General features: G+C 39.9%; 1 pseudogene; it reads left to right on the forward strand.

The window, feature by feature from the left end:
- Positions 1-1,960: 1,960 nt before the first annotated feature.
- Positions 1,961-22,906, forward strand: LOC149845456 (protein NRT1/ PTR FAMILY 5.2-like; annotated as a pseudogene).
- Positions 22,907-27,152: the final 4,246 nt, after the last annotated feature.

A 27,152-nucleotide genomic window follows, 5' to 3' on the forward strand; every position in this document is an offset into this window, starting at 1 on the left:
CTCATCAAGCTTTTTCTTCAAGGAGTATGATTGCACCATATTTGTACTTGAACAGGAAGTCTCCATCCTTATTGGGTGAGATATCCTTACATCAAATACTCGTTAGATTTATGGCAAAACATATTCAGTCATAATATAACATTTTTCAAGAGGACATATTATCATATCATATAAAATCAAATGAGACAGTGTATCATATTGTGTGACATCAAAACAGAGTTTCTCAACAGGGTTGGCGGGTTGGCAGACGAGTTGGCGGGTTGACCCACCCGCCTAACCCGTTTATTAAACGGGTTAGGCGGGTTGGCATACCCCTAACACGAACCTGACCCGTTTAATAAATGGGTTAGGCGGGTCAACCCATTTATTAAACAGGTTCATTTTTTCCAAACCCGAACCTGCCTAAGAGGCGGGTTGGCGGGTCGTGTCAGGTTTTGCCACCGCTACTCATTGATATTTTTTATGAAGTAGATTTTAATTTTCTATCTAGCAACTTTGTGCAGAACGTCTACTATCTAAAAGATAGTGTAAAATGCCTCAAATCTAGTTGGGATCCATTCATTCTCCCTAAACTTTTTTTTTTGCCTAAAAAATCAACACATCAACTAATCACAACTGCAACTCACAAGGGCTTTGCCTTCTTGGTTAGGGCTGATCGTGGTTTGTCACCTAACATGGGATGACCACAGTTTAAAATCCACTGAGGGCATTCCTATCTGAAAGGTCGAAGCTGGCTGATGGAAAGTGTAGTACCTAATCTGGACCAATGAGGTTAAACTAGCTAATTGGATATGTTTTTTTTTACACAAAATTGGATTTGGATATGTCCTGTTTTGATTTGGTTTGGTTTTAACTAGATTTGGCTTCCACTATAAAGCATTAAAGCCCTAAGTTGAATCCAAGTCCAAAATTGTTCGAGTTTGAGAGAGAAAAAAGGCTGGCCGCTGATATTCAAAGAGTGCAGGACTTTCGAGGCCAGGATGAAGGAGTGATGAATCTGCCTAATGGGGATAAAAGCGATTTGAGAATCCAAGAAAATTCGAGAACCAATGGCTCTGAGCCTGTTAGCCAAAACCTTAGCAATAATACGATAGAGCCCCCCCCCCCCCAAAAAAAAAAAAAAAAAAAACTAAAATAGGATGGAATCTCGAGATATCAGAGGACGCCACGTCCTTAGGGATAAGAAACAATGGCTAAGTGCGTGTGGACTGACAATCGACAATTGTGATGTAACTCCACAAAAACTTTATCATTCTTAGTGTAGGACCAAAAGATATAAAAGAAGTCTTCAGAAAAGCCGTCGAAGCGAGGAGGTTTCCAACTTGACTGGTCCTTAATAGTCAAAAAGATCTCATCGTCAGTGAACGAAGATTGCAGTGATCTGGATTGGGCTAGGTCAATAGTCCGAACGAGGAGAGGACCAATAGAGCCACCGGCGGAGGGTTGGACAACATAAAGGGCCTTGAAGTAGAGAGAAACCGCGGGGATGACATTATCGACAGAATAGGTTACTCCCTCAATGAAGATAGAAGGGATAACATGCCTCCTATGCCGATGCGAAGCGAAGGAGTGAAAAAAATTTGGTGTTGCCGTCACCAGTGGTAAGCCAATACACTCTTGACAGCTGCTTCCATCGAATTTCATCCTTGATCCACCAGAATTGCTAAAGCAGAGAAAGCTCAACAGATCTGGATTTTAAGCTTTAAATAGAGGAATCAGAAAGAGAGTCTGGGAACGACAAAGAGTGATGAGCGACAGATAGCTCTTGTTCCCAGGCATTTAGGTGCTAGAATTTGCTGATGCTATTAGACCGAAGCCAAGCTTTTATGTTGCAGGACAGACGGAAGAGCTTCACAAGATAACAGGGGGCAGCTCTAATTGCATTGGAAGGCCAATTCCATGAACAAAAAACCACAAATTTGAAATCTGGCTCCTTCAGCTTATTCATATTTCTGATGTCATGCTAGCTTCTGTTGCTGTGATCTCTGACCTTCTGCCTTCCTATGTGGCTCTCCAAATGGAGACCATTCTTGGTCGGCCGACTGCCTCCTCGTCCCCTTCACCAGGTGTTGGAGTTGTTTCCTTCCTGAGGTGCTGTTGTTCCACGTGCCGTGGGCGTCATCGCTTTTTGCAATGCTTGACCTCACGTGCTGATTTTTTGCCTAGGCGTTCTGCGAGAGCTCGCACCCCAACCAGGCAACGTCATCCACGTCGATGCTCAAAGGAGAGGAGGGATGACAGAGCCCTATAAGTGGGTGAACACCCGCAGGAGAAGAAACTCCAAAGGAAGTGATGTCGGGCTCGCAAGGTGAACCTTGGTCGACCGACATAAACGAAGAAAGACAACAAAAAATGAAAACCGTAAAGGGGGGGGGGGGGGCAGAGAAGAACCTGCATGAGGATAACCATGCTAATAGAGGCATGACAGGAAATGGTATTAAAAATCATCATATGAACTGAAGGGCCATCAAAACGCCTGCATGGGGAAAGGATCAGAAGTGAATCCCCACACTGAGACTTACGAAGGCTGCACATGACTCCAGAAGCAACCAAAAAACCTTGCAAAATGGTGGCTTGAGGGAGAGCACATGCTACTGATGGCCCTACGACTCTGAGAGGGGAGAATAATGAGACTTGAGCCTGGGGGAGCGAGCAGGTGGCAAACTGCTGAGCATGAGAGCCATCATCAAAGTGCGGGAACCCAAAAGCCACAAGAATGCCAGTCGCAGAGGCGCTTGGCGACTGAGAGGAGCGATAGCTAAGAAACCTTTAGAGTGGGAAAAGGAGAGAGGGCAGAGACCAAAGCAAATGGAAACTGAGAATACCACCAACGACACCATGAGTCGCTAGAGCACATTGAGAAGGGGCGACAAGAGGTAAATGCAAAGGGGATTGAGGATACCTAGAGATCCCTTGCAAACCATGAGCATTGGGAGACGAAAGGAGAGAGGACAACTACTTAGAAAAGCAATCATCAATGAGAAGAATTCCAATGAACTTGGAAACATCACTCCGAGATAGAGATGGCGGCTGAGAGGAGTAGGAATTGAGGAGACCACCAGGCAAGCGAGAGCTGCCATCGAAAAGAGCTGCTGACGGAGAAGGACCCGCCGAAGATCGCACAAAGGATTTTCCAGTGAACAACATTGGCAATGCAGGCAACTGGCTGGTCGAAACTCAGAAAGAACTGATTTTGATAGCAAAAAAGGATGACTTGGGTTCAAGCAGCTTGCCAACCTGCACCCAAGGCGAAAAAGAGGCATGGCGCCGAGGCATCTGAGAACGCCTAGGACCCTAACTGGATATCGACTTCTGCCACAAGGAGAGAGAGGGAGGACTATTGGCACGATGATGCTTCCAGACAAGATCCCGCTGGGAGAAAAAAGAGGAGGCACAATGGTGACAGGTGGCGTGCTTCCAAAAGTTGAGGGAGAAACACTCGGCACACCACTAGTCGCCAGGCTTCACACAACGCAGCTCGGTCCGAGAGAGAACACCTGAGAAAGAGCGTTGCCAGAAGGGCTTAATATCCTGCCAACCCTGGGCATTGCCCCCGCAAGGAGAAACCCAAAAGAAAAATGGCTCGCGCAACAAAACTTCCGTCGAGCATGCTCCCGTCGAGCAACTCTAAAGAGGCTCCATCCTAACGGCATGGATGAAGTACCGAATGTCTTGGGGGAGGAGTGAGTCGGAGGCCAGACAAGAAGAGAACACGACCAAAAGGAATGAGAATAACTTGAATGATAGACAAAACAAAAGGGCAATATCAAAACCCCATCGCCATAGGGCAAAAGCAGCACCCCAGTCATTAAAAGCATCCTGAATGGATAGAAGGGCTTGCTGATTGACGTGCAGAGGACGGTTGGAGCTTATACCCCAGAAGAAACATGGTGATGAAGACATGAGGAGAGGCTTTTGGAGTTTCATCATCGTCCAAGAGAGAGAGAGAGAGAGAGAGAGAGAGTTCAAACAACATGCAGGTTTGCCTAAATTTCATACCAACAATAGCTTTTTTTTTGGTAGGCGATCATACAATGAGAGTCTTAATTTTTTGATGGATATAAAACTGATGAAAGCTTTAGTAACAATTTCTTGTTCATATCAAATTTTTGCAAGATAGGATAATATGGAAAGATCCAAGGACTCTATATGATATGAGCAAAGAAAACCTTCGATACATGTTGAGATCTCTAGATATAGTATTAGAACTTGGATCCTTCTCAATTAGAACCTATGTAGGAGGAAAATAATGTAAATAAGCAGATTCTTCTTTAGAAAGACCATTCTATGAAAAGATTATATCAGTAAATTGAGCTGACTGATATGATGTTTAACCTAAAAACTTTTTGGATTTGAAGTAACTACATGAGGAAGATTTTGTCACCAAACAATCCTCTGCAAGGTGGCCAGGTTGGACAAAATAAAATTCATAATAGAGCTATATTACTGCTACGATTTCATTCATTTTCTACGAGGCTGTCGCGACGTCCCAGAGAGAGAGAGAGAGAGAGAGAGAGAGAGAGAGAGAGAGAGAGAGAAACATGAAAGTTTGCGTTCAGTGGCCGATAAGTCTTCTTCCCATGTTCTTCTCATATTTTTTTAGATTATGTTGGAGGTTGTCAATGCCAATGCTAAATCCATTAGGGACGACAACCAAAATGATTGCCAACGCCAGAAGTTGAGAGACGACCGACTCGGTCTGGGCAGTCAGGTACAGTAAGACAGAGAGCAAGAAGGCTCTCTGTCACTACTCATATTGAGTCTGCCTCGGTTTGGGCATGCTCAACCCGAGCTAGGCCAAAATCGTAACAAAAAAAAGGCGCTAAAGTTCCCTATCTTAGTATCCTCCAACGATCAACTCAGTCTAGGCCTCCCAGATTAAGCCTGGTCGCTGACAGATGAGACAAAGAGGGTAGTCTTTGTCTCAACCACCGAGTGACCTGACTCGGTTTGGGCTTAGTCCAGACCAAGCCAGACCACCATTTTTAGGTTGAGACAAAGAGCTATTGCTCTCTGTCTTGACAAAAGAAACCACCCATCTTGGTCTGGATTTTTCTAGATTGAGTCAGTGGCCCAAGGTAGAGAGCACTTGCTCGCTGTCTGCAATTTCTTAGAACAACTCAGTTTAAGCTTGTGCTCAAACTGAGTCAATCTTGAATGAAATGAGACAGAGAGCAAGGGCTCTTGCTCTCTGTCTCGTTTGTTGGCATGTCCAACTCGATTCAGTATCACTCGGAGTGAGTCAGATTATGAGAGGACCGGGACAATGAACTTTTTGTTCACTGTCTCGGTCAGTTTTGGCAGACAGACTCAGTTCGGGTTACCCAAACTGAGTATGCTAAAAAAGTTGAACAAGACGCAACTCTGTCTTGGTTTCATGGTATACACGTGGACCGACTCAATTTGCGTAATTCTAGATTGATTCAAGTCTGGTGCGTTCAAACAAAGAGGATTTGCTTATATGTCTTGGTCTAGCAAAAAAAAAGAGATAAAGAACATATATATTAACATACATAATTATTGAGAAAATCGAGATATAGGGTATTTCAATTTTCTATTATAACACAAATCCAATAGGACCCAACTCAAACCAAACCAGATCAGAATTGGATCAAGTTAGCAGATTTGGATCTAGTAGGACCAAAACTTAATAGAGCAAGTTTGGATCCAATTTTGATCTAATTTGAACTCAAATCTAGATTGTATCAGTCTGATTTCAGTTTTTTGCACCAAAGCGGAGAACCAGGGTTTGAATATGTTATATCAGATTTGGACCTAGCAAAGACAGAATCTCTATCCAGTCAGATCCATAGTAAATGGATTTGGATATAGATCCAAGTCGAAGAATCCAAAACTGAATAAGGAAGGTTCAGGTTCAAATTAAACCTAGACCAAACAAGTACTAGGTTAGGTTAATAAAAAGTTTAGATTTGAAAGATCCAGGCCTGTTCGAGAGGTAAAATGATCTTTTACCCTTCTCAATAATTTGGGCATAACCCTTTACTCAGAACTCGAAACTAGATGAATCTTGGAGTGTTGGATTCAGAACTTAGAGAAGAATTTAAATATCTTGTTTTCATAGTCAAACACATAATATAGAAAAATGAGTATCGATAGACCTTTATGAGAAACGATAGTTTGGTAATTTTATAAAGTATGAGAAATGTAGGTTTGACAATTAAGTGAGTAAGTTTTATGTATTGAACAGTTCCTAATACCTCAACGAGTGACTCAAGTTTAGGTTAAAAGTTTAGTATCTGGATTTCAAGGTAAAGGATATTATAAACATGTTTAGTTAATAATATACAGTCTGTTTGTTTCTTGTGTGAGTTAGCTTACCTGAACTCAATTATGTTTGAGAACATATTTGTATTGTGTATTTGATGTAGTGGCATTCTAGAATGTGTTTCATGTTTTATGAAAGAGAAAATGAAGACATATGAGTTTGTTATAATGCCAAAAATATTTTCATATATTTATAAGTTTTCAATGCAAATTGAATGTTAAAGAGATATGGTATTTAAGACAAAAGCACATATAAAGAATGTAGAATACATTCACAAGAACAAAATTGAGTACTTGAGTAAAGTCCTTGGACTCCTTTCTTTCAATTAGTTTACTAGAAACTTAAGTCAACTTAGCATGCTAAACTTACCCCTATAAATCCTAGAAGAGATGACAGATGAAAAGGGCTACTCGATAGCCGTTAGAGTGCGAGCTATCATAAACATGAGCTAACGATAATTTATTAATATAGTGCTACTACATCGTTTGCATGCTTAGATCTTTTGGTGAATATCAGAATCCTAAAAATAACTTGAGAAACTTAACCAAGTTACAAAGAAAATAATGAACTCTAGGTAGTTCATGTGGAAAAACAATGAGTTGCTAAATACATCCTATGGACTACATTTCACACAACAATTAAGATTGTAGGTAGAACAGGATGTTGCATGAACCACAAATCTTGGGGAGCATGTATAGCTCTCTAGTCTGACTCTCCGGCTAGCTATCGATGTGTCCTCTTTTATTGTAGTGTCTCGTGACTCTTGTGGGAGCATAAAAAGTGGTTTATAGTTTGACCAACATCATAAAATTGTAGTATTTTACATGAGTTGCTACACTCAAGTAGGTTATTACTGATATAGCCAATTTAGTACAGTAGTTAGCATTAAGTAGGTGCTAGCTTATGATTTTTTAGAGGATCAATGAGAGGATTTAAAAGAAACAAACATGTGTGTTATATGGTGTAAAACTAAATTAAGAGTAGGGTTTTAGAGTCCATTATAGTTGTAAGTTAAGGTTTTTAGTTGTTTATAAATATTTCTTACTAAATTATAGACTCACCTTCCCTTTTATAATTACAATTGACTAGAGACTGACAAGAGTGTGTTCCAGTAGGTATCTTTAGGCAGCTAAACGGAGATTATAAGACACTATTTTTGTTTTTATTTTATTTAACCTATGATACATATGAATAATGAAGTCTAAGGGTGTGATTGTGATCTTATGATGTTAATTTAAAAAAAAAAATTTTATACCATGGTTCCGATGTGCTCACTTTATACTTTTTCTTCTAAAAAGTAATACTTACGAACACGAACTTGAGAGGTCTCGAATCAGGGTGTTACAAGGCCTATGTGAAATGAGGACTGCACATAGCCTATACAAAGTGGGCATCACGCGGTTCATGTTGAGGCCCAAAATGGTGAATAATTATGGAGGGGTTGATGAGAGGGGAGAATTATACCGAGGATGGCTATGTAGACCTTAAAGGAAGTCTGGTTCTTCAGTCCAAAGGTGGGAGATGAACTGCCTGCTCCTTCGACATCCGTAAAATTTCACCTCCTTTGCAGACCTTTTACCATATATATATATATATATATATATATATATATATATATATATATATATATATATATATATATATATATAGAGAGAGAGAGAGAGAGAGAGAGAGAGAGAGAGAGAGAGAGAGACTTTGTGATGGAGTGCTTGAGATGCTGCTGCTAGTTTGACGGGAAGGTTTTGAACAAGTAGGGTGTAATAGGATGACCCCTTTGTTTAATAAAGTTGTATGTAGCATTAATTCTTTAAAAAGGTTAATAACAGTCTACTCCAGTTAACAAGGCACTACTGCCAACCGGGTTCTCTTAAAAATCAATTCTTTTTTTTGAAAGAAATATATATTCAAATCAAATCCTGAACACGGTTGTGATGTTTCCATGGTTTTTGGATGCATAATCACATGGGTTTCTGAATCACAGAGATTACAACATATGCTCTTAATGTTAAGATCATTTCCCCTTAGTTTATGGTTTCAAGACAGATGTAACTTGTTCACTTGACTATTATGTGTTAATTTGCTGGTAAATGAAAATGGATAAACTCTATTATTTGCAGTCTAAACCAACTGCTTGTCAATGGTTAGGCACAGAGAGAGAGAGAGAGAGAGAGAGAGAGAGAGAGAGAGAGAGAGAGAGAGAGAGAGAATATTTTAGTGTTACAGTGCTAAAGAGTAGATGAGGACAATTTCAACATCACTTGGCGTTTGGATTCCTTTTCAAAACCCAGAAATTCCTGAATATTGGAAGTTCCTCATTGCTGGTAGGGTTGCTATTGGGCTTATAGGACAACCTAGAGTTTTGGCAGCTTCAACGTTTCTTTGCTACCAATGCCCCTCGATTTGCTGGATCTGAATGTCTCCTACTATTAGCATGTGTGGTAGATAAAAAACCCAAGAAAGTTCTGGATTTTTCTGTGCTACCAAACATCATCTTTGGAGGACTTCATTTGCTAGTCACATTCACTGCATGTACGACACCACTGCATGCGGCAGGCAAGTACCCGAGTCTTGGGCCCTGTCTCCAAGTTGGCAAAGCAGGTTATATGTTCCCCCTCCAAACATGGCAGTTAGCTACATCTCATGCTCGGGGGTCCCAAAGAGCACCACGTATGTAAGCATGTGTGTCTCGTATCCCCATGTTTGTCAGTATTAATTAGCGTTGGAGTTTGATGCGATTGCAAAGACTTAAGTACCCTCTCCTCCATTGGTGCAAAAAAAAATGTCGATTCTTGAAAAGGAGTGGTTGTAAAGACTTAAGTGCCCCGAAGATGATTATTTAAGACCCAGTCTCTGCACTGCAGGATTATCTGAGAAAGAAATCTCCCCTGGAGGAGGCCATGAACATCAACCCTCTCACACTCTCTCTCCCTTCTATTTCTGCTTCTATGCACATCCAACAGAAGATCTTACATTGCTCCATCAAGCACCGGCTGACCTGCACATTGACTATTGTGGAGCCTGATTCAGAGTTTTTACCCTTACAGGAGGAGGGTTTGGGGGTTCATCCCAGCGTGGGTAGCATCATTCAACTAAATGAGTTGTAGATCCTGATTCAGAGTTTTTACCCTTATAGGAGAGGGGTCTGGGGGCTCCTCCCAACGTGAGTAGCATCATTCAACTTGAAGAGTTGTGGAGTCTGATTCAAAGTTTTTACCCTTACAGAAAAGGGGGGTCTGAGGGCTCCTCCCAGCGTGGGTAGCATCATTTAACTTGATGAGTTGTGGAGTCTGATTCACAGTTTTTACCCTTATAGGATGAGGGATTGGGGGCTCCTCCCAATGTGGATAGCATCGTTCAACTTGATTTGTTGTGGAGCCTGATTCAGAGTTTTTGCCCTTACAGGAGAAGGGTTTGGATTAACTTCCATCCACTCACTTAAAATGGAATAATAACATGTATCGGTTTTTAACAGGTTTGAAATATTAAATGAGCATAAAAAGTTATAAAACTTTTCAGATATAAACTAGACACATAGAGTAAGAAAACCCTTTTTACGGATTTGAAAAATGATCTTTCGTTGGGGAGATATGACTCTTACAAAATGAAATAAAAACCTATGTCACTCAAATAAGGCAGACTGATAAGGGTCTGGTTTTAGATCCAAATGAGGTATCAAATGACCATAGAAATCGCTGAAAATTTACAAGAATAAATTAGACTTCATAACAAAGACACCATTTTTTACGGATTTGAAATCCGATCTCTGGTTAGGGAGATATGGCCCTGACAAGTTGGTCCTGATTCGGATAGCGATTTGTATCACAAATCGCTGTAGTGTTTAGCGAGAAACACTACAAATCGCTATAGCGAGGTCCAGCAACACTGTAAATCGCTGTGGGTCTCGTTAGAGACTCGAAAACACTATAAATCATAATTAAAAGACCGAAAAACACTATAAATCGCTGTGGGGCTTGTTGGAGACCCCAAAGCACTATAAATCATAGTTAAAAGACCGAACAACACTATAAATCATTGTGAGGCTCGTTGGAGACCCAAAAATACTACAAATCATAGTAGGGACTCATTAGAGACCCAAAAAAATCATAACAATAATTTGCTTAATAATATTGCCAATCAAATAACGATTTCTTGAAGAAGTGCTACAACAATCATGATATGGGGGCCAAAATCAGAACATTTATAAAATCTGGATACAAGGTTCTGGTATTTAATCAAAATAAAATAGTAATTGACCATGAAAAATTCTGAAAATTTACAGGGATGAACTAGACACATAAACAAAGAGAACCCGTTTTACATAATTGAAAAATGATCTTCCATTAGGGAAATAAATTTCAAACAAAATGGATCAAAATCTGAGCCATTAAAATGACACAGGATGATAGGGTTATGGTTTTTGACCCAAAACTGGTATGAAAATACCATAGAAATCACTGAAATTTGGTATGAACAAACTAGATTCAATTTAGAAAACAACCCTTTTTACGTATCGGAAAGATCATCTTTGGTTAGGGAGAAATAACTCCCGCAAGTTGGTCCTGATTCTGCTAAAATCCTGACGGTGCAAAATAACAGGTTTTGAGTCTCGATTTTTAAAGTGAGTCAAACAAACTCAGAATGATCGGATTTTTGGTGGAGAGCATGAAGACATATGCATGAAGTTGCAGTAAAAAATTCATATTAAAATGAGCTCTGGTTACATACAAATTGATAGATCTAAAATGCACCAGAATTCAAAGTATAATCTAGAAAGCAACTGAACATGATAAAAGCAAACTGCACATGCGTGGATGTTCAAACATGAGTTCTAATGCCTTAAAATATGAATGGGTAAAAACTTTGAATCAGACTCCACAACTCTTCAAGTTGAATGATGCTACCCACGCTGGGAGGAGCCCCCAAACCCCCCTCCTGTAAGGGCAAAAACTCTAAATCAGGCTCCACAACTCATCAAGTTGAACGATGCTACAGTTAGTGTGCAGGTCAGTCGGTGTTTGATGGAGAAATGTTGGATCGTTTGTTGGATGTGCACAGAAGTAGAGAGAGAAGGGAGAGAGAGTGAGATGAGGTTTTACCCCTCTCTTGTAAGGGTAAAAACTCTAAATCAGGATCTACAACTCATTTAGTTGAATGATGATACCGACGCTGGGAGGAGCCCCCAAACCCTCCTCTTGTAAGGGTAAAAACTCCGAATCAGGCTCCACAAGAGTCAATGTGCAGGTCAGTCGGTGCTTGATGGAGCAATGTAGGATCTTCTGCTGGATGTGCACAGAAGCAGAAAGAGAAGGGAGTCAGAGGGTTGATGTTCATGGCCTCCTCCAGGGGAGATTTCTTTCTCGGATAATCCTGCAGTGCAAAGACTGGGTCTTAAATAATCATCTTTGGAGCACTTAAGTCTTTTCAAGAATCCTCCCTTGATTTCTTCTCTAGAGAAGGAGAGGGTTTTACAGTGTTTTACGGAGAAAGAAGAAGAAATCTTTGAAGAGTCAACATCATCTTCGACTTTCTAGATGGAGGACATGCTTGTCCTTTTTTTGAACTGTTTGTTTTTTCTTTTTTGAATAAAAGGCATTTTTGTCATTTTCTCAAACCATCACTTTATGAGAAGAATAGCAAGAAAGGGTACTTAAGTCTTTGCAACAACACCAGAGTCCGATGCAAAGTTATGTCAACATACACGGGAATACGAGCCCCATGTGCTTGTATACGTGGTGCTCATTCAAAGCTCCGAACACAGACGTGGGATTCAGTGAATCATCGGGGGGGGGGGGGGGGGGACATACACCACCCTCTCCCAAGTTGGAGGGTGATCAGGTGCTTCATGCACAAATATTTGTGCAATCATATTGCACCCAATTGGAACTCGGCAAGTATATGTGTTTACAAAAGTTGACTGTAGGTAGGGTGTCAACTGACCCGGACCGAGCCTTACCAAACCTTACAGGGTCCAGCTACGGTGATAAATAAGACGACCCCATTGAGACCTAGGTTCGGACCCGAAGGTCGGATTAATACATAAATCTAGGTATAGTTTGTGAAATTTTATATCCAACCCGGTCCGACCTAAGTTTCGATTAAGACCCTGAAATTTTCAATGTAAATATGATAAAAAATAGTATTTTACGGAGTATGAGTCTGGTTCATGTAGTTCTTATCTGGTCCGGGTATGATTTTTCTTATGATGAGTCTAATTAGACTCAAGTCCATACTCAATACCATACCTTAAAATTGAGGCCAGGTCTGATTCCAGTTGGGTTCGAACCAAACCCGACCCGTTAACAACCCTAACTGTAGGTTGGCACGCATGTGCTTTTTCATGAGCCAAGATCAGGTGACATCACATGACACAATTTGAGTGTGCCTCTGCACCTGGCTGCCCACCAGATGCAATGGCACACTCAAAGTGTGCCATGTGATGGAATCTGATCCAGGCTTATTTTTCATGGCTTGCATGACTGATCACATATCTTGGCGCTAATTCATTTTGTTGTTTGTGTGCGTTGCTCGTTAGAGGAAGGAGGGTTAGACCCGTTAGAAGGAGAAAGTTGCCAAAGGGGTTGTGGAACTTAGGGTTAGAAAACAAAAATATATATATATATATATATATATATATATATATATATATAACAGATTTAAATGTTATTTTATAAAAAAGTAAAAAGTATATTAGTAATTTTAATAATGAAGATCAGGGTTGGTGCGGGATGGAGAAAAAATAAGTCCATCCCCAGTCCATTCCTTGTTTCATGTCCTCCATCCCCACCCCGAGCGGATCCTTATTTTTCCCCAATCCACTACCATCCTTAGAAGTGATCCAGGTTGATTTTTGCCAACTTTTCACAAAAACATTAGGTAGTGAAATGAGAGTTTTCGATATGTCAAATTTCATAAGAACTTTGACCAAGGGCCATGTACCCAAATGAGAATGAATATTTCTTTAAAAGCCAACACCAAACCATGTCGAATAACGACCCTCATATCTATTGCCTTAAAATCTTCCCAAATCCTTATGTTCAATCTACCCATTTAATTTGAAATATGAAGAAAAACATTAATAGAGTCTGTAATCTGATCGGTTACTAAACACTAGGGCTGGTAAATGAACCGAGTTGGCCCAGAAGCTCTCTTTTCTTCAACTGGTAGATGTTCAACATCTTCTTTGGGACCCTCTTCGTTCAACACCATCCTTGTGTACATCCAAGACAATGTGGGTTGAACCCTAGGGTATGGGCTGCCCACAGTTGGCCTCCCACTACAAAAAAAACAGTTGATTAGCGACGGAATTTAGCGACGGAGTTATATCGTCGCTACTTAGCGACGGATTAACGAGAGAAATGAATCCGTCGCTATATTTGGAGAATTTTATGAAACTAGCGACAGATTATATTCCCTCGCAAAATCCGTCGCTACGTAGCGACGGATTGTGCGAGAGAATAATTTTTCGCAATAAATACGACAGTTAGCGACGGAATTGCGATGGCTAAAATTCCGTCGCAAAATAGCGACGACCTAGGCGACAGAATATTTTCTGTCCCCTTTTTCGTTTTTTGAATTACGATGGCTTAGCGACAGAATTAATCCGTCGCTAAGCCGTCGCGAAATGTCGCATTACCCCTAATCCCAGCCCTCTTTTTCCTTTCTCCTTTCGCTGCTCCCGCCCGCCGCCCTCTCCCTCCTGCCGCCCTCTTCCTTCGGCCGCCCTATCCATCCCGTCGACCTCTCTGCCGGCCCCCACCGTTCGCCGGAAGTTGATCTCCGTCAACCTTCCGCCGCCGCCGCCCGAAGCAACCACAGGTGTTTCTGGCCCCCCACCGTTAAATGGATTGGGGGTCGACCCCCTGCATTTTCCGGCAGAGGGTCGACTCCGCCAAGCGGTCGACCCCGGTAGGGGGTCGACCCCCTGCCGGGTCCGGCCGGGGGGGGGGGGGGGGGGGGGTCGACCCCCCGCCGTGTCCGGCCGGGGGTCAACCCCTTGTGATGTCCGGCAGGGGGTCGACCCCCTGCCGTGTCCGGCCGGGGGTCAACCCCCTGCCTTGTCCGGCAGAGGGTCAACCCCGGCAGGGGGTCAACCCCGGCAGGGGGTCAACCCCTTGTCATGTCCGGCAGGGGGTCGACCCCGGTAGAGGGTCGACCCCGGCAGGCGCTCGACCCCGTGAGGGGGTCGACCCCGGCAGGCGCTTGACCCCGTCAGGGGGTCGACCCCAGCAAGAAAAAGCCCTTTCCCATTGCACCCTCTCCTTCGTTGCGCTCGAGTTCAACCCTCACACCTCTCCATCCACAGCCTCCTAAGCCTCTCCCATGTTCGTCGGAGCCTCATTGGAGTCACCTACATGTGCCTCCAATCGCCAGAGCCACCTCAACTAATCTTCCACAAGAGCTGAGCCCCATTGAATGCTCAGCGGGCCCCCTCCACACCTCATTTTTCAAACGGCGCTGCCCATTAGCAAATTTAGTCACAATTCCTACAAATATGATATTCGTGGATCCATATCCGCCCAAGGATGAGTTGGCAGGATCCTATTGTCCTAAGTTTGAAAGTTTTTTTTTTCATGGTGACTTCATTTTAAAACATCATTTTTTTTTTGCAGATTTCACAACAGAACTCGCTTGTGCCTCGCCATTCGTGGTAAGTAAGTGACAAAAACAATGCGAATCGGGTAAATACCCGTGGTGAGTAAGTGATGCAAGCGCATCACATGTTATTTAATTTATTGAATGTAACACTTTATTGTTCACACACTCACTTAGTTGTTGATATCGAGGACTGCTTTGTTGGATTTCGGAGATCATGCTGAGCATGATTTTAATGTATGAATATGAAAGTGTTCTTATTTTTGGAGTACGGAGTCCATGCTAGGCATGGTAGTAGTTAGTGGGATATTGAAGTGTGTTTGCTGCAGGTACATGTTTGAGATTTGTTTGATATGAATTATTTCGATGTATTGCAATGTTTGATGTGATTGTATCCATGCTTACATGTAGTTACTTTCAATTTGATTATGTCTTCCATATGAAATTGTATACTGAAAGCATGCTTCAAATAAATGTATCGTGTCATGAATAATTTGCACATGAAAATATTAAGTTATCAATGCATGCATCATAATTCTTATGATTGTATGACATCATATATTGCATGATAAATTTGATATTTTCTTCATCATAACATTCTGATGGTTCTCTTTTAACTGGTTAGGATACTATTCGCAACATCATAGGACAAAATGACTGCAAACCGTGAATGGATGTACCGTAGGATAGTGGACAATGAGTTATCGCATGAATATATGGATGGTGCTGACAATTTTATTGAATTTGCAACGGCAAGTGTCAGTACAGTAGATCCCACAGGTCAGATTAGGTGTCCCTGCAAGATTTGTAAGAATAATCGATTTGTAGAACCTCATGGCGTTAGACATCACCTATACAGGAAGAGTTTTGTGAGTGATTATCAGAACTGGACGTTTCATGGAGAAGAATTTAGAAACGATTTTGATGCACGGGTGAATGTGGTGCACGATAACCCATATACGAATTTGATATTTGATGCCGCAGGAACAAAACTGGGTTTTGCTATGAGTTCTAGTGATGTAAGAACTGCCGTAGATGAAGAATCACCAAACGATGCAGCTAGTAGATTTTATGATTTACTTAGAGATGCTGATGAGCCACTTTGGAACGGTTGTGAGAGTCACACTATCTTGTCTGCAGTTCTTCAACTAATGAATTTGAAGTCCGAGTATAATTTGAGTTAATCATGTTTTGACCGTTTGTGCATGATTGTGAAGAGTATGTTGCCCAAAGATGAGAAATTGACACAAAATTTCTATCGTGCAAAAGTTATGGTCAACGCTCTAGGTATAGGTTACAAAAAGATTGATGCTTGTCCAAATCACTGCATGTTGTATTTCAAGGAGCAGGAAAACAACATATCATGCCCGTCATGTGGGCATCCTCGGTTCAAGCCAAAAACAAGAGGCAATGGTAACACGAGATCAAAGGAAGTTTCATACAAGTCGCTCTGCTACTTTCCTATCACTCCTAGATTGCAGCGATTGTATATGTCTTCAAGGACAGCTAAACACATGAGATGACATGCAAATAAAGTTCGACACGATGAAAACAAGACCACGCATCCTGTTGACGCTAAAGCTTGGAAGCACTTTGATCGTACTCATCAGAACTTCGCAATGGAAGTGCGAAATGTTAGACTCGGTCTATGTACAGATGGATTTAATCCATTTGGGGGTAGATCAACTCCATACTCATGTTGGTCAGTATTTGTAACTCCATACAACCTTCCACCAAGCTTGTGTATGAAACGTCCAAATCTTTTCTTGTCTCTGTTGATCCCTGGTCCGACCTCACCTGGCCAAAATCTTGATATATATCTAAGGCCATTGATTGATGAACTAAAAGTACTATGGGATGACGGTGTTACCACGTATGATGCCCACAAAAAACAAAATTTCAACATGAAGGCCATTGTATAAAAAAGTCAGATAGAAATGATTGGTGGACAGTTTGCAAGGTGAAATCCAACCTATACCCCGAGTATGATCAGTTACAGGAAGATGAGTTAGCTGAAGACAACGATTACTATCAATCAGATGATGTCTATGACTTCGCTTATGGTCACGATGTTGCGCATGATATGCATGTCATATCTCCATTGGCCGATGAAACATTCATAGAGGAATGTGATCCAAATGATGTACCAAGTGGATGGGCAAACAATGAAGGAGGAGAAGAAGAAGAAGAAGAAAAAGAAGAAGAAGAAGAAGAAGAAGAAGAAGAAGAAGAAGAAGAAGAAAGTCAAACTAGTGACGAGGAAGAATTCTCAAGCTAGTGAGCAAAAATCTTATACTACAAACCTCTATTTAAATGCATTGCAGTACTTGATGTGAGTTGTATTGCAATACTTGGTGTGAATGATTAAAAATTTTATTTGAATGTATTGTAATACTTGATACGAATGATTCGAATGCATTGTAATACTTGATGTGAATGATTTCAATTATTTGAATGTATTATAATTTATGCAACGAATGATTTGAATTATTGCAATACTTGATGTGAATGATTTGAATTATTTGAATGCATTGTAATACTTGATGCGAATGATTTGAATGCATTGCAATGCTTGATGTGAATGACATGAATGCATTGTAATACTTGATGTGAATTATTTGAATGAATTGTATGACATATGTTATTTGTTAGAATATGGTTCGTGGAGGTTATAGTGGTCGCACATCCAGTAGTAGCCAGACTCAACCTTCATCTTCACGGGCTCCTGTGATAGGTATATCATATAACTAATTGGATGCTTAATTAGTTCAAATGCGCATTCTGAGAATTTCTAATATATTTTTTTACTGATGATGTTGCGCCTGTACACGACCCACCTACACCAGTTGATCACACAAGTCAACAGCCAACACAGGAAACAGGGTCTTCTCAGGCTGGCACAAGAAGACTCATTCGAATAGTGTATATCGATAATCGATCGTAAGTATTTTGTTCAGTTTTTTGCATATCTTTTAAATATTTTATAATGATATTTACTGTGTAACAATTCATGTGCAGCACGAGGTTTGAGCCACAAGAAGTAGTACGGGAGATTAGGAATTCACTTCTTCAACATCTACCAGGATCAGTTGCTCAATGGAAAGAGTACCCAAAGGAGGTGTTAGACAGATTGTGGTCCTCATTCATGGTATACAGTTGTTCCTCATAGTTAATGTGTTTCATATTTAATTTATTTAAGCAATGTCTACTAACTTTTTGAAAATATTTGTAGGCTTCGAATCGCTTCACAACTACGGTGAAAGAAAATGATGCAAGGAAGGTGTGGCAGAAGGTGGTTGCCAATCGATTTGCAGACATGCTGCACACTATGAAGACTGCAGCAAAAAAAAGCATCTGGCATAGTAGATGATCCATTACTGTGGAAGGGCCATGGTCCTATTACTATCAGGAGAGATTACTGGGATGAAATGTGCGATAAGTGGGCGGGAGATGCATTTAGAAATCGCTCTGCGAAGGCTGCACAAAATCGATCGAAGATGCCCGAAGCCCATCTACACACAGGTGGATCTAGGACATTTGAGAGCCACCTGAAGAAAATGGTAACTCATTAATATATAATATTAATTTTATAAGTATTGTTGCAAACTTGTGTACTAAATCTTTTGTTATTTAACTTTGCAGGAAGCAGAAAAAGGAGGCAGTGTACCATATAAGGATGTGTTTGTTGAAACACATAAACGGAAGACCACGGGAGTCTTCGTATCAGAGAAGGCGAGAACGACAACGGTATGTATTAATTCTATTAATAATCATTGCAATATATATGCAAGTTATCATAATGTTATCATTAATTATTAATGAATACTTTAAACATTATTTTGTAGGAGGCATATGAGCAACAGATGGTAGAGCGATATGGCGATGACGCTACTCAGCATCCATCATTTGATCCTACAGCATGGGTGACTGCAGCAGGTGAATCCAAAAAAGGTCGCGTGTTCGGGTTTGGGAGTAATATGAACACTTCACCAGTTATTGGTTCTTCCAGTTACGGCTCACCGACTTCTTGCGCTGACATAAGCTCCAAGCAACCGACTATTGTTTCAGGTGATGATGTACGCCAGATCGTTAATGAATCACTGAATAACTACTTCCAATACACCGTCGCCCCCTTTCTCCGAAATGAGATCAAGGCCACTGTTCTGGAAAGGGGATCTTCGATTCCAGGTCCCTCTCAGGTATAATCACATATTCAGTTTTTTGTCTGCCTTAGAACACATATGAGCATAATCGAATCACATATATAACTTTTTGCCTGCCTAAGAACACATATGAGCATGTTATAATCACATATTCAGTTTTTTGATTGCTTTAGAGCACATATGAGCATGCTATAATAACATATAGAGTTTTTTTATTGCCTTAGAGCACATATGATCATGCTATAATCACATCTAAAGTTTTTTTGCCTGCCTAAGAACACATATGAGCATGATAGAATCACATATAAAGTTTTTTTGACTGCATTAGAACACATATGAGCATGCTATAATCACATATTCAGTTTTTTGACTGCCTAAGAACACATATGAGCATGTTATAATCACATATTCAGTTTTTTGACTGCCTTAGCACACATATGAGCATGATAGAATCACATATAGAGTTTTTTTATTGCTTTAGAGCACATATGAGCATGCTATAATAACATATAGAGTTTTTTGACTGCCTTAGCACACATACGAGCATGATAGAATCACATATAGAGTTTTTTTATTGCCTTAGAGCATATATAAGCATGCTATAATCAATATAAAGTTTTTTTGCCTGCCTTAGAGCACATATGAGCATGTTATAATCACATATTCAGTTTTTTGACTGCCTAAGAACACATATGAGCACGTTATAATCACATATTCAGTTTTTTGACTACCTTAAAACACATATGAGCATGCACAAATCACATATAGAGTTTTTTTACTGCCTTAGAACATATATCATTTATGATAGAATCACATATAAATTTTTTTGCTTTGCCTGCCTTAGAGCACATATGAGCATGCTATAATCACATATTCAATTTTTTGACTGCCTTAGCACACATACGAGCATGATCGAATCACATATATAGTTTTTTGCCTGCCTTAAAGCACATCTGAGCATGGTAGAATCACATATAGAGTTTTTCTAGCTGCCTTAGAACACATATGAACATGCTATAATCACATATTCAATTTTTTGACTGCCTTAGCACACATATGAGCATGATAGAATCACATATATATATAACTTTTTGTCTGCCTTAGAGCACATATGAGCATGATAGAATCACATATAGAGTTTTTTTATTGCCTTAGATCACACATGAGCACATGATAGAATCACATATAGTGTGTAATTTATTTTATTATATTTTGTTTATCAATACTAACTGTTCTTTTCTTGTGTAGGCTGCTAGCGATAATCAGCGTAGTGGAGCTGAAGGGACAGATAAAGACAATGAACAAGAAGACACACAAAATCTTGGCAATGATTAGAGAACTGTGTTGAAGAAGTTCTATTTTTTTATGTTTCCTAATTGTAATTGTTGAATTGTAAATAATTAAACTTGTTAATTTTAAGGTGGAATGATTAATTGTTGTAAATTCTTGTTATATGAAATTTTTTGTGTGGTTTGTTTTTTATTTACAGGAAATATAAGTTGTACAGGAAATATAAATTGTACAGTTCTCGGTATTTAATTTTCAAATATTTTTTTTTTAAATTTTTTTCGTGTTTGCGACGGAACCATCCGTCGCTAGTAATATAAATCTAGCGACGGCATAGCGACGGAAGTAAATCCGTCGCCAAGCCGTGGTCGCCGTTTAGTACCGACGGATTGGCGACGGAATATAGCACTTGTTAGTCCGTCGCACTTAGCGACGGACCTGGCAACAGAATAATTCTGTCGCCAGTTAGCGTCGAAATATTCGCGACGTAAGCATACCGTCGCCTCGTTGTCGCTAATCCGTCGCTAACATGTGTAGCGACGGAATGTGGTCGTCGCTAATCTACTGCTTTGTTGTAGTGTCCTGGTGTCGGTGCTGGTCTTTCTGGTCGGCACACCGTTCTACATGCATAAGTTGCCCTCAGGTAGTCCATTCACTAATTAAAATGGCTAGGGTCTTAGTGGCTGCAGCTAGGAAATGGTGGGTCCCAGTCCCAAGTGACCCAAAGGAGCTTCATGAGGAGGTGGAAGAGTGCCCTAAGGCTGGGAAGCTTAGTATCCAGTCAACCCCTTCTCTAAGGTACATGATTTATTTTTTGTTCTCTCTTTCCTTTAAGCATCAACTCGGAACTAGATTGTGAAATAGGAATTCAGATACTTTTTTGCAGATCTGATCCTGTAAATGTGTTAGGCATGGTTCATTTGTTATGAATTGACTGTTGGATAGATTTTTTTGATGAAAAATTACTATTTTGAATGCTTTAATATTTACAAAAAATTTGAGCCAATGATTTTCATTCCTTAAAAAATCTTGCTTATGCGTGGCAAATCGATGATCCAAGAGCCGGTCCTTATAATACTATGTAAATCACATCGGTATTGTCAGATTTAAGAAAAATAAATTATGAAAATTTCAGTTCACACTCTGCTTCTCATATTCTAGTGGTATATATATATATATATATATATATATATATATATATATATATATATATATATATATATATATATAGCTGCCTACTCCCATCCGTGCCTACTATAACTTACCGGGCTTTTGAAGGGTTTTTTTCCACGTTTTTTTATCAATTATGATCATACAGATGTATTGCTTGATTTTCTAGGAATCAACTCATGCATCGTCTGATTCGGATGTGCAGGTAGGTTTTTATAAGATTTGCAAATTGACAGTATAAATTTTTTATAAATATCTTAAATATTCAAGGTTTAAAAAATCTTGTTTTTTTTAAATAAAAAAAAAACACTATCCAAATGTAGTTTCCTAACAAATCGACCATGCCGAATGCTCCCCTGTTTTCTTGAGAGAGGCTACGGTAGGCACAAAACTGAGCAGGCAGCTTCCTTTACTCTCTCCTAGAGAGAGAGAGAGAGAGACGAAGAAACGAAGCAGTGAAGATGCCAATTTCGATGCTTTGAGTATGGATACAACAAAACTACCGGCAGGTAATGCTTGGTTTATTGATTTCCTTTTGGCGTGCAGGTTTCTTGACAAAGCAGCAGTTAAAAGTGGTGGTCCAAAAACACCATGGATGCTTTGTTCCGTAACCTAAGTGGAGGAGACAAAGCAAATGATACGCATGATTCCAATCCTGGTAGCCACCTTTGTACCCAGCACCATGCTAGCCCAGATCAACACCCTCTTTGTGAAGCAATGGACCACCATGGAGAGGAACATTGGGCCTCATTTCAAGATACCACCATCAAGCTTGACAGCGTTTGTGACTATCAATGCTCATATGTGTGGTCACATATGATGGATGCTTTGTCAAGACCGTGAGAAGATGCACAAAGAACCCTAGAGGGATTAGTCTTCTCCAAAGAATGGGAATTGGCCTTCTTTTGCACATCATAATCATGGTAGTTTCTTCTGTGACAGAGAAAGAGACTCCAAGTTTCCCAAGAACATGGTATACTTGATAGTAGAAAAGGCATCACACCTCTTAGCATCTTCATGTTGCTTCCACGGTTTATTCTTATGGGTGTTGCTGATGCCTTCTTGGAAGTGGCAAAGTTACAGTTTTTCTATGACCAAGCACCGGAGAGTATGAAAAGCTTGGGCACTTCATATTCTACAACCAGTTTGGGCACAGGGAATTTCCTTGGTAGCTTCCTCCTTACTACAGTGGCTAGTGTGACTGGAAGATGGGGGCACAAGAGCTGGATACTGGACAACCTCAATGCGTCCCATCTAGACTGTTACTACGCATTTTTTTGCAGTATTGAATCTCTTGAACTTTTTGTTTTTCCTGATTGTGAACAAGAACTATGTCTACAGGAGAGAGGTGTTTGGATCTACAGTGCTTGAGTTGAAAGGAGGGGACTATGAAAAGATGGAAGGCTAACAGTTGTTTATATGGATGGCATAACGTATATTTCCTATACACATGATTGGCCAAACACTTGTGGTACTTTATAGTGCAGATTGCCTTGTCAAATGTCATCCAAAAGGAATTTGGATTCTTACATTGAGATAATGAATTAGTGAACTCTCTCTCTCTCTCTAACAAGCAAACAAGCTAATAAATAATCGAGAACACACTTTGACACGCAATATAATCCTTCCAATAAAAGACCACTACTTTTACATGATTATTTTCTTTGTAATGGAATCCTTACATAGATAAAATGAATTAGTGAACTCTCTCTCTCAAACAAACAAGCAGCCAACGAATAACCAAGAACGTACTTTGACTTGCAACATAATTCCTTCTAATAAAAGACCATTAGTTTTACATGATACTTTTCTTTGTAATTAAATCCTTTACATTTTTGAAAGAAGTAATTGAATCCTTACATTGATATAATGAATTAGTGAACTCTCTCTCTCACACAAACAAACAAACAAGCAAGCAGCTAACAAATAGCCAAGAACACACTTTGACTTGCAATATAATTCCTTCCAATAAAAGACTATTAGTTTTACATGATACTTTTCTTTGTAATTGAATCCTTACATTTTTTAAAGAATTGAATCCGTACATTGATATAATGAATTAGTGAACTCTCTCTCTCTAACAAACAAACAAAACAAGCAGCAAGTGGACTACCAAGAACACACTTTTGACATGCAATAAAATATATTCCTTCAACTAAAAGACCATTAATTGGGATGAGAAGCTAAAAAACACAAGTATACGTTTGAGAGACTCACATGTGTATCTGGCCATTAATTGGGATTGTACCCCATATTCCTCGCTCTTTGGGTGAAGCAGCCCCCCCCCCCTAAACATGCAGGTGCGTGTTCTCGGGTTTGAATGAGCACCACGTATGTAATCACGTGGGGCTCATTTCCCTGTGTGTGTCGGCATCACTTAACATTGGAGTCTGATGCGTTTGCAAAGACTTAAGTACCCTTTCTCGCCGTTAGCATCATAAAACGATGTTTCGAGAAAATGACAAAAATGTCCTCCCGTCAGAAAGGGTTAAAATCATTTTTGCCCTAAGGAGTAAACTCCTCTGCTTTAACAGAAGTTCCTCGCAATATATCACCCTAAACGTTCCGAATCACCCTTTGACGATGCACCATTTACTGTAACAGGAGCTCTGATTGACGATGCACCATTTACCGTCGTCTGCTGTCATCGAAGCACCCTTTGTCGCTTTCTGCTGTCGTCGGAGCACCCTTTGTCGTCGTCTGTTCGTGAGAAATAGTTGAACTACCAGAAAAATTAGCATTCTGTCTATTGTTCATCATGATACCAGGGTGCAACCATCAAACTAAGTAGACAAAGAATAACGATTTACAACAGAGATAATGATGACAACGTCAAATTGAGTAGAGTAGTGATTTATAATAGAAATCAGATAAGAGAGTAGCAATTTACAGTAGAAATCAATTCAGAGAGTATCGATTTATAATAGAAATCAGATAAAAGAGTAGTGATTTACAGTAGAAATCAATTCAGAGAGTAGCGATTTACAATAGAAATCAGATAAGAGAGTAGCGATTTATAATATAAATCAGATAAGAGAGTAGCAATTTACAATGGAAATCAAATCAGAGAGTAGTGATTTATAATAGAAATCAGATAAGAAAGTAGCGATTTACAATATAAATCAAATCAGAGAGTAGCGATTTACAATAAAAATCAAATCAGAGAGTAGCGATTTACAGTAGAAATCAGATAAAAAAGTAACAATTTACAGTAGAAATCAAATCAAAGAGTAACAATTTACAGTACAAATCAGATTTCTACTGTAAATCGCTACTCTCTGATCTGATTTCTACTGTAAATCGCTACTCTCTGATATGATTTCTACTGTAAATCGCTACTCTCTGATTTGATTTCTACTGTAAATCGCTACTCTCTGATTTGATTTCCACTGTAAATCGCTACTCTCTTATCTGATTTATACTATAAATTGCTACTCTCTTATTTGATTTCTACTATAAATCGCTACTCTCTTATCTAATTTCTACTGTAAATTGCTACTTTTTAATCTGATTTCTACTGTAAATCGCTACTCTCTAATCTGATTTCTACTGTAAGTCGCTACTCTTTTATTTGATTTCTATTGTAAATCGCTACTCTTTGATTTGATTTCTACTGTAAATTGCTCTTTTCAACAGAGAGAGAATAAAAAAAACCACGACCGCTCAGAGAGAAATCTTATTTATCTTTTCAACAATTACAAGAGAGAATGAAAAGAAAGAATTTATACAAGGCAAGGGCGACAACCCTAAACCTAAAAAAGTTGGGTCTGATCTATAAGAAACTGAGTCTCAAACATAAGCCCAAAAACAATTTGTTCAGGGGGGCGCTGCCCCCATGACCCCTGCCAAGGGCGACCTCCCTAGACCCCGCCCGCTGACCGTGCAGCGGGACCCGCACCAGGGGAACCTCCAAACCCCCCTTTTTGTAAGAGAAAAACTACGAATCAGGCTTCACAACCCATCAGGAAGGAATGAGAAGGCAACCATGTGTTGTAACACAAGCTAAAAACAAAGGCGAAACATACAAATCTATTTACAGGGAGTGGACGGACATTTTCATCCAATGCATATCTATCTTACAAGAGGATATTTCCGTCAAAAGCATATTTACCATTTTTATATGTTATTTTATTATAAAGTCATCATGGGCAACAATGGCATATGAATTATCGCGGGTCCCAAGATATTCCTCCATACCCTCTCCTCTTTGAGTGGTTGGTGATCCACAAAAAAACTAAAAAGGATAGCAGCCTGTAATAAATGAGATTTCACCTTGCAAGCAAGTGCATGTTATTAGGAAATGATGATAACACAAAACACCTATTCGATAAACGCAAGTGGTTCAGGGAATTACATTTCAATCGTTGGAAACAGTTCCCACCGAGACAGTATAGTCTCCCATGTTACCTATTTTTTGCCCATCGGCCCATCGACAACGTGTAGTGGGGAGTAAGGGGCGAAGTAGGTTATATGTCCACCCCCCCCCCCCCCCCCCCCCCAAGACAGTCGTTAGCTACAGTGCGTGTTCAGGCATCCTAATGAGTGCCACGTACATAAGCTCATGGGGCTCGTATCCCCGTGTGTGTCAGCATCACTTAGCATCGTAATCCGATGCAATTGCAAAGACATAAGTACCCTTTCCCGCCATTCTTGCCATGAAATGATGGTTCGAAAAGATGACAAAAATGTCCTCCATTCAAAAAAAGGGAAACGACGATTCAAGATCCTTTATCTAGAAAAGTGAAACGTTGGTTCGAGAATGATGTTAACTCTTTAAAGTCCAAACGTTCCGTTTTTTCCTTAAGCAGTAAACTTTTGCACCATGTGCTGTAACAGGAGCTCCCTTTGACGATGAAAACTTTGCCATCGTCTGCTGCCACCAGACCAATCAGACCCTCCTTTACCATTGTTTGCTGTCGTCGAAGAATCTTTTGCCGTCGTCTGTTGCCGCCGGAGCACTCTTTTTCATCGTCTACTACCGTTAGAGCATCCTTTGTCGTTGACTGCGCAGTGGCAGCATCGTTGCCACCATCAGCTGCATCTACCTTCTGGGTGTTTCTCCTCCACTGTCGGATTACCAAGGTTAAGTTATGCAAACAAATCGATTTGTAAATATGAATGCTAAATCTTACAACTAGTTTTACTATTCATGCTAAATAGCACCTATTTCATATTGAAACAAATCGATTTATACCTATCCACCTTCTAGGCGTCAAAAAACAGTCAGTACGATTTGTTCTTATGAAGGCCAAACATTTTAATGATGTGTACTTATGAAGGCTAAATTTCTACAATAATTTATACGTTCGATGCAAAAATGATTTATACGTTTAAAACAGTAACAATTTAATAAAACTACCATAATTTTTACTTAAGTTTGATAAATCGTACAACAATGTATACGTATGAAGCCAAACATTACAACTATATGTACTTAAGAAGGTTGTGATTTATACAACGATTTGTAAGTTTGAAATAGCAACGATTTATACATTTAAAGCACTAGCGATGTGTATTTATGAAGTTACCTCGATTTGTACTTAAGTTTGCTAAATCTTACAATGATGTTTACTTATGAAGCTAAATATTATGACGATTTGTAATGTTGGTGATTGTGTAACAAATGAGATAATTTGTATTATTATATACTTGGG

This window comes from Nuphar pumila, chromosome 2 (assembly GCF_984573655.1).
Source record: "Nuphar pumila chromosome 2, dmNupPumi1.hap1.1, whole genome shotgun sequence".
Lineage (NCBI taxonomy): Eukaryota > Viridiplantae > Streptophyta > Magnoliopsida > Nymphaeales > Nymphaeaceae > Nuphar > Nuphar pumila.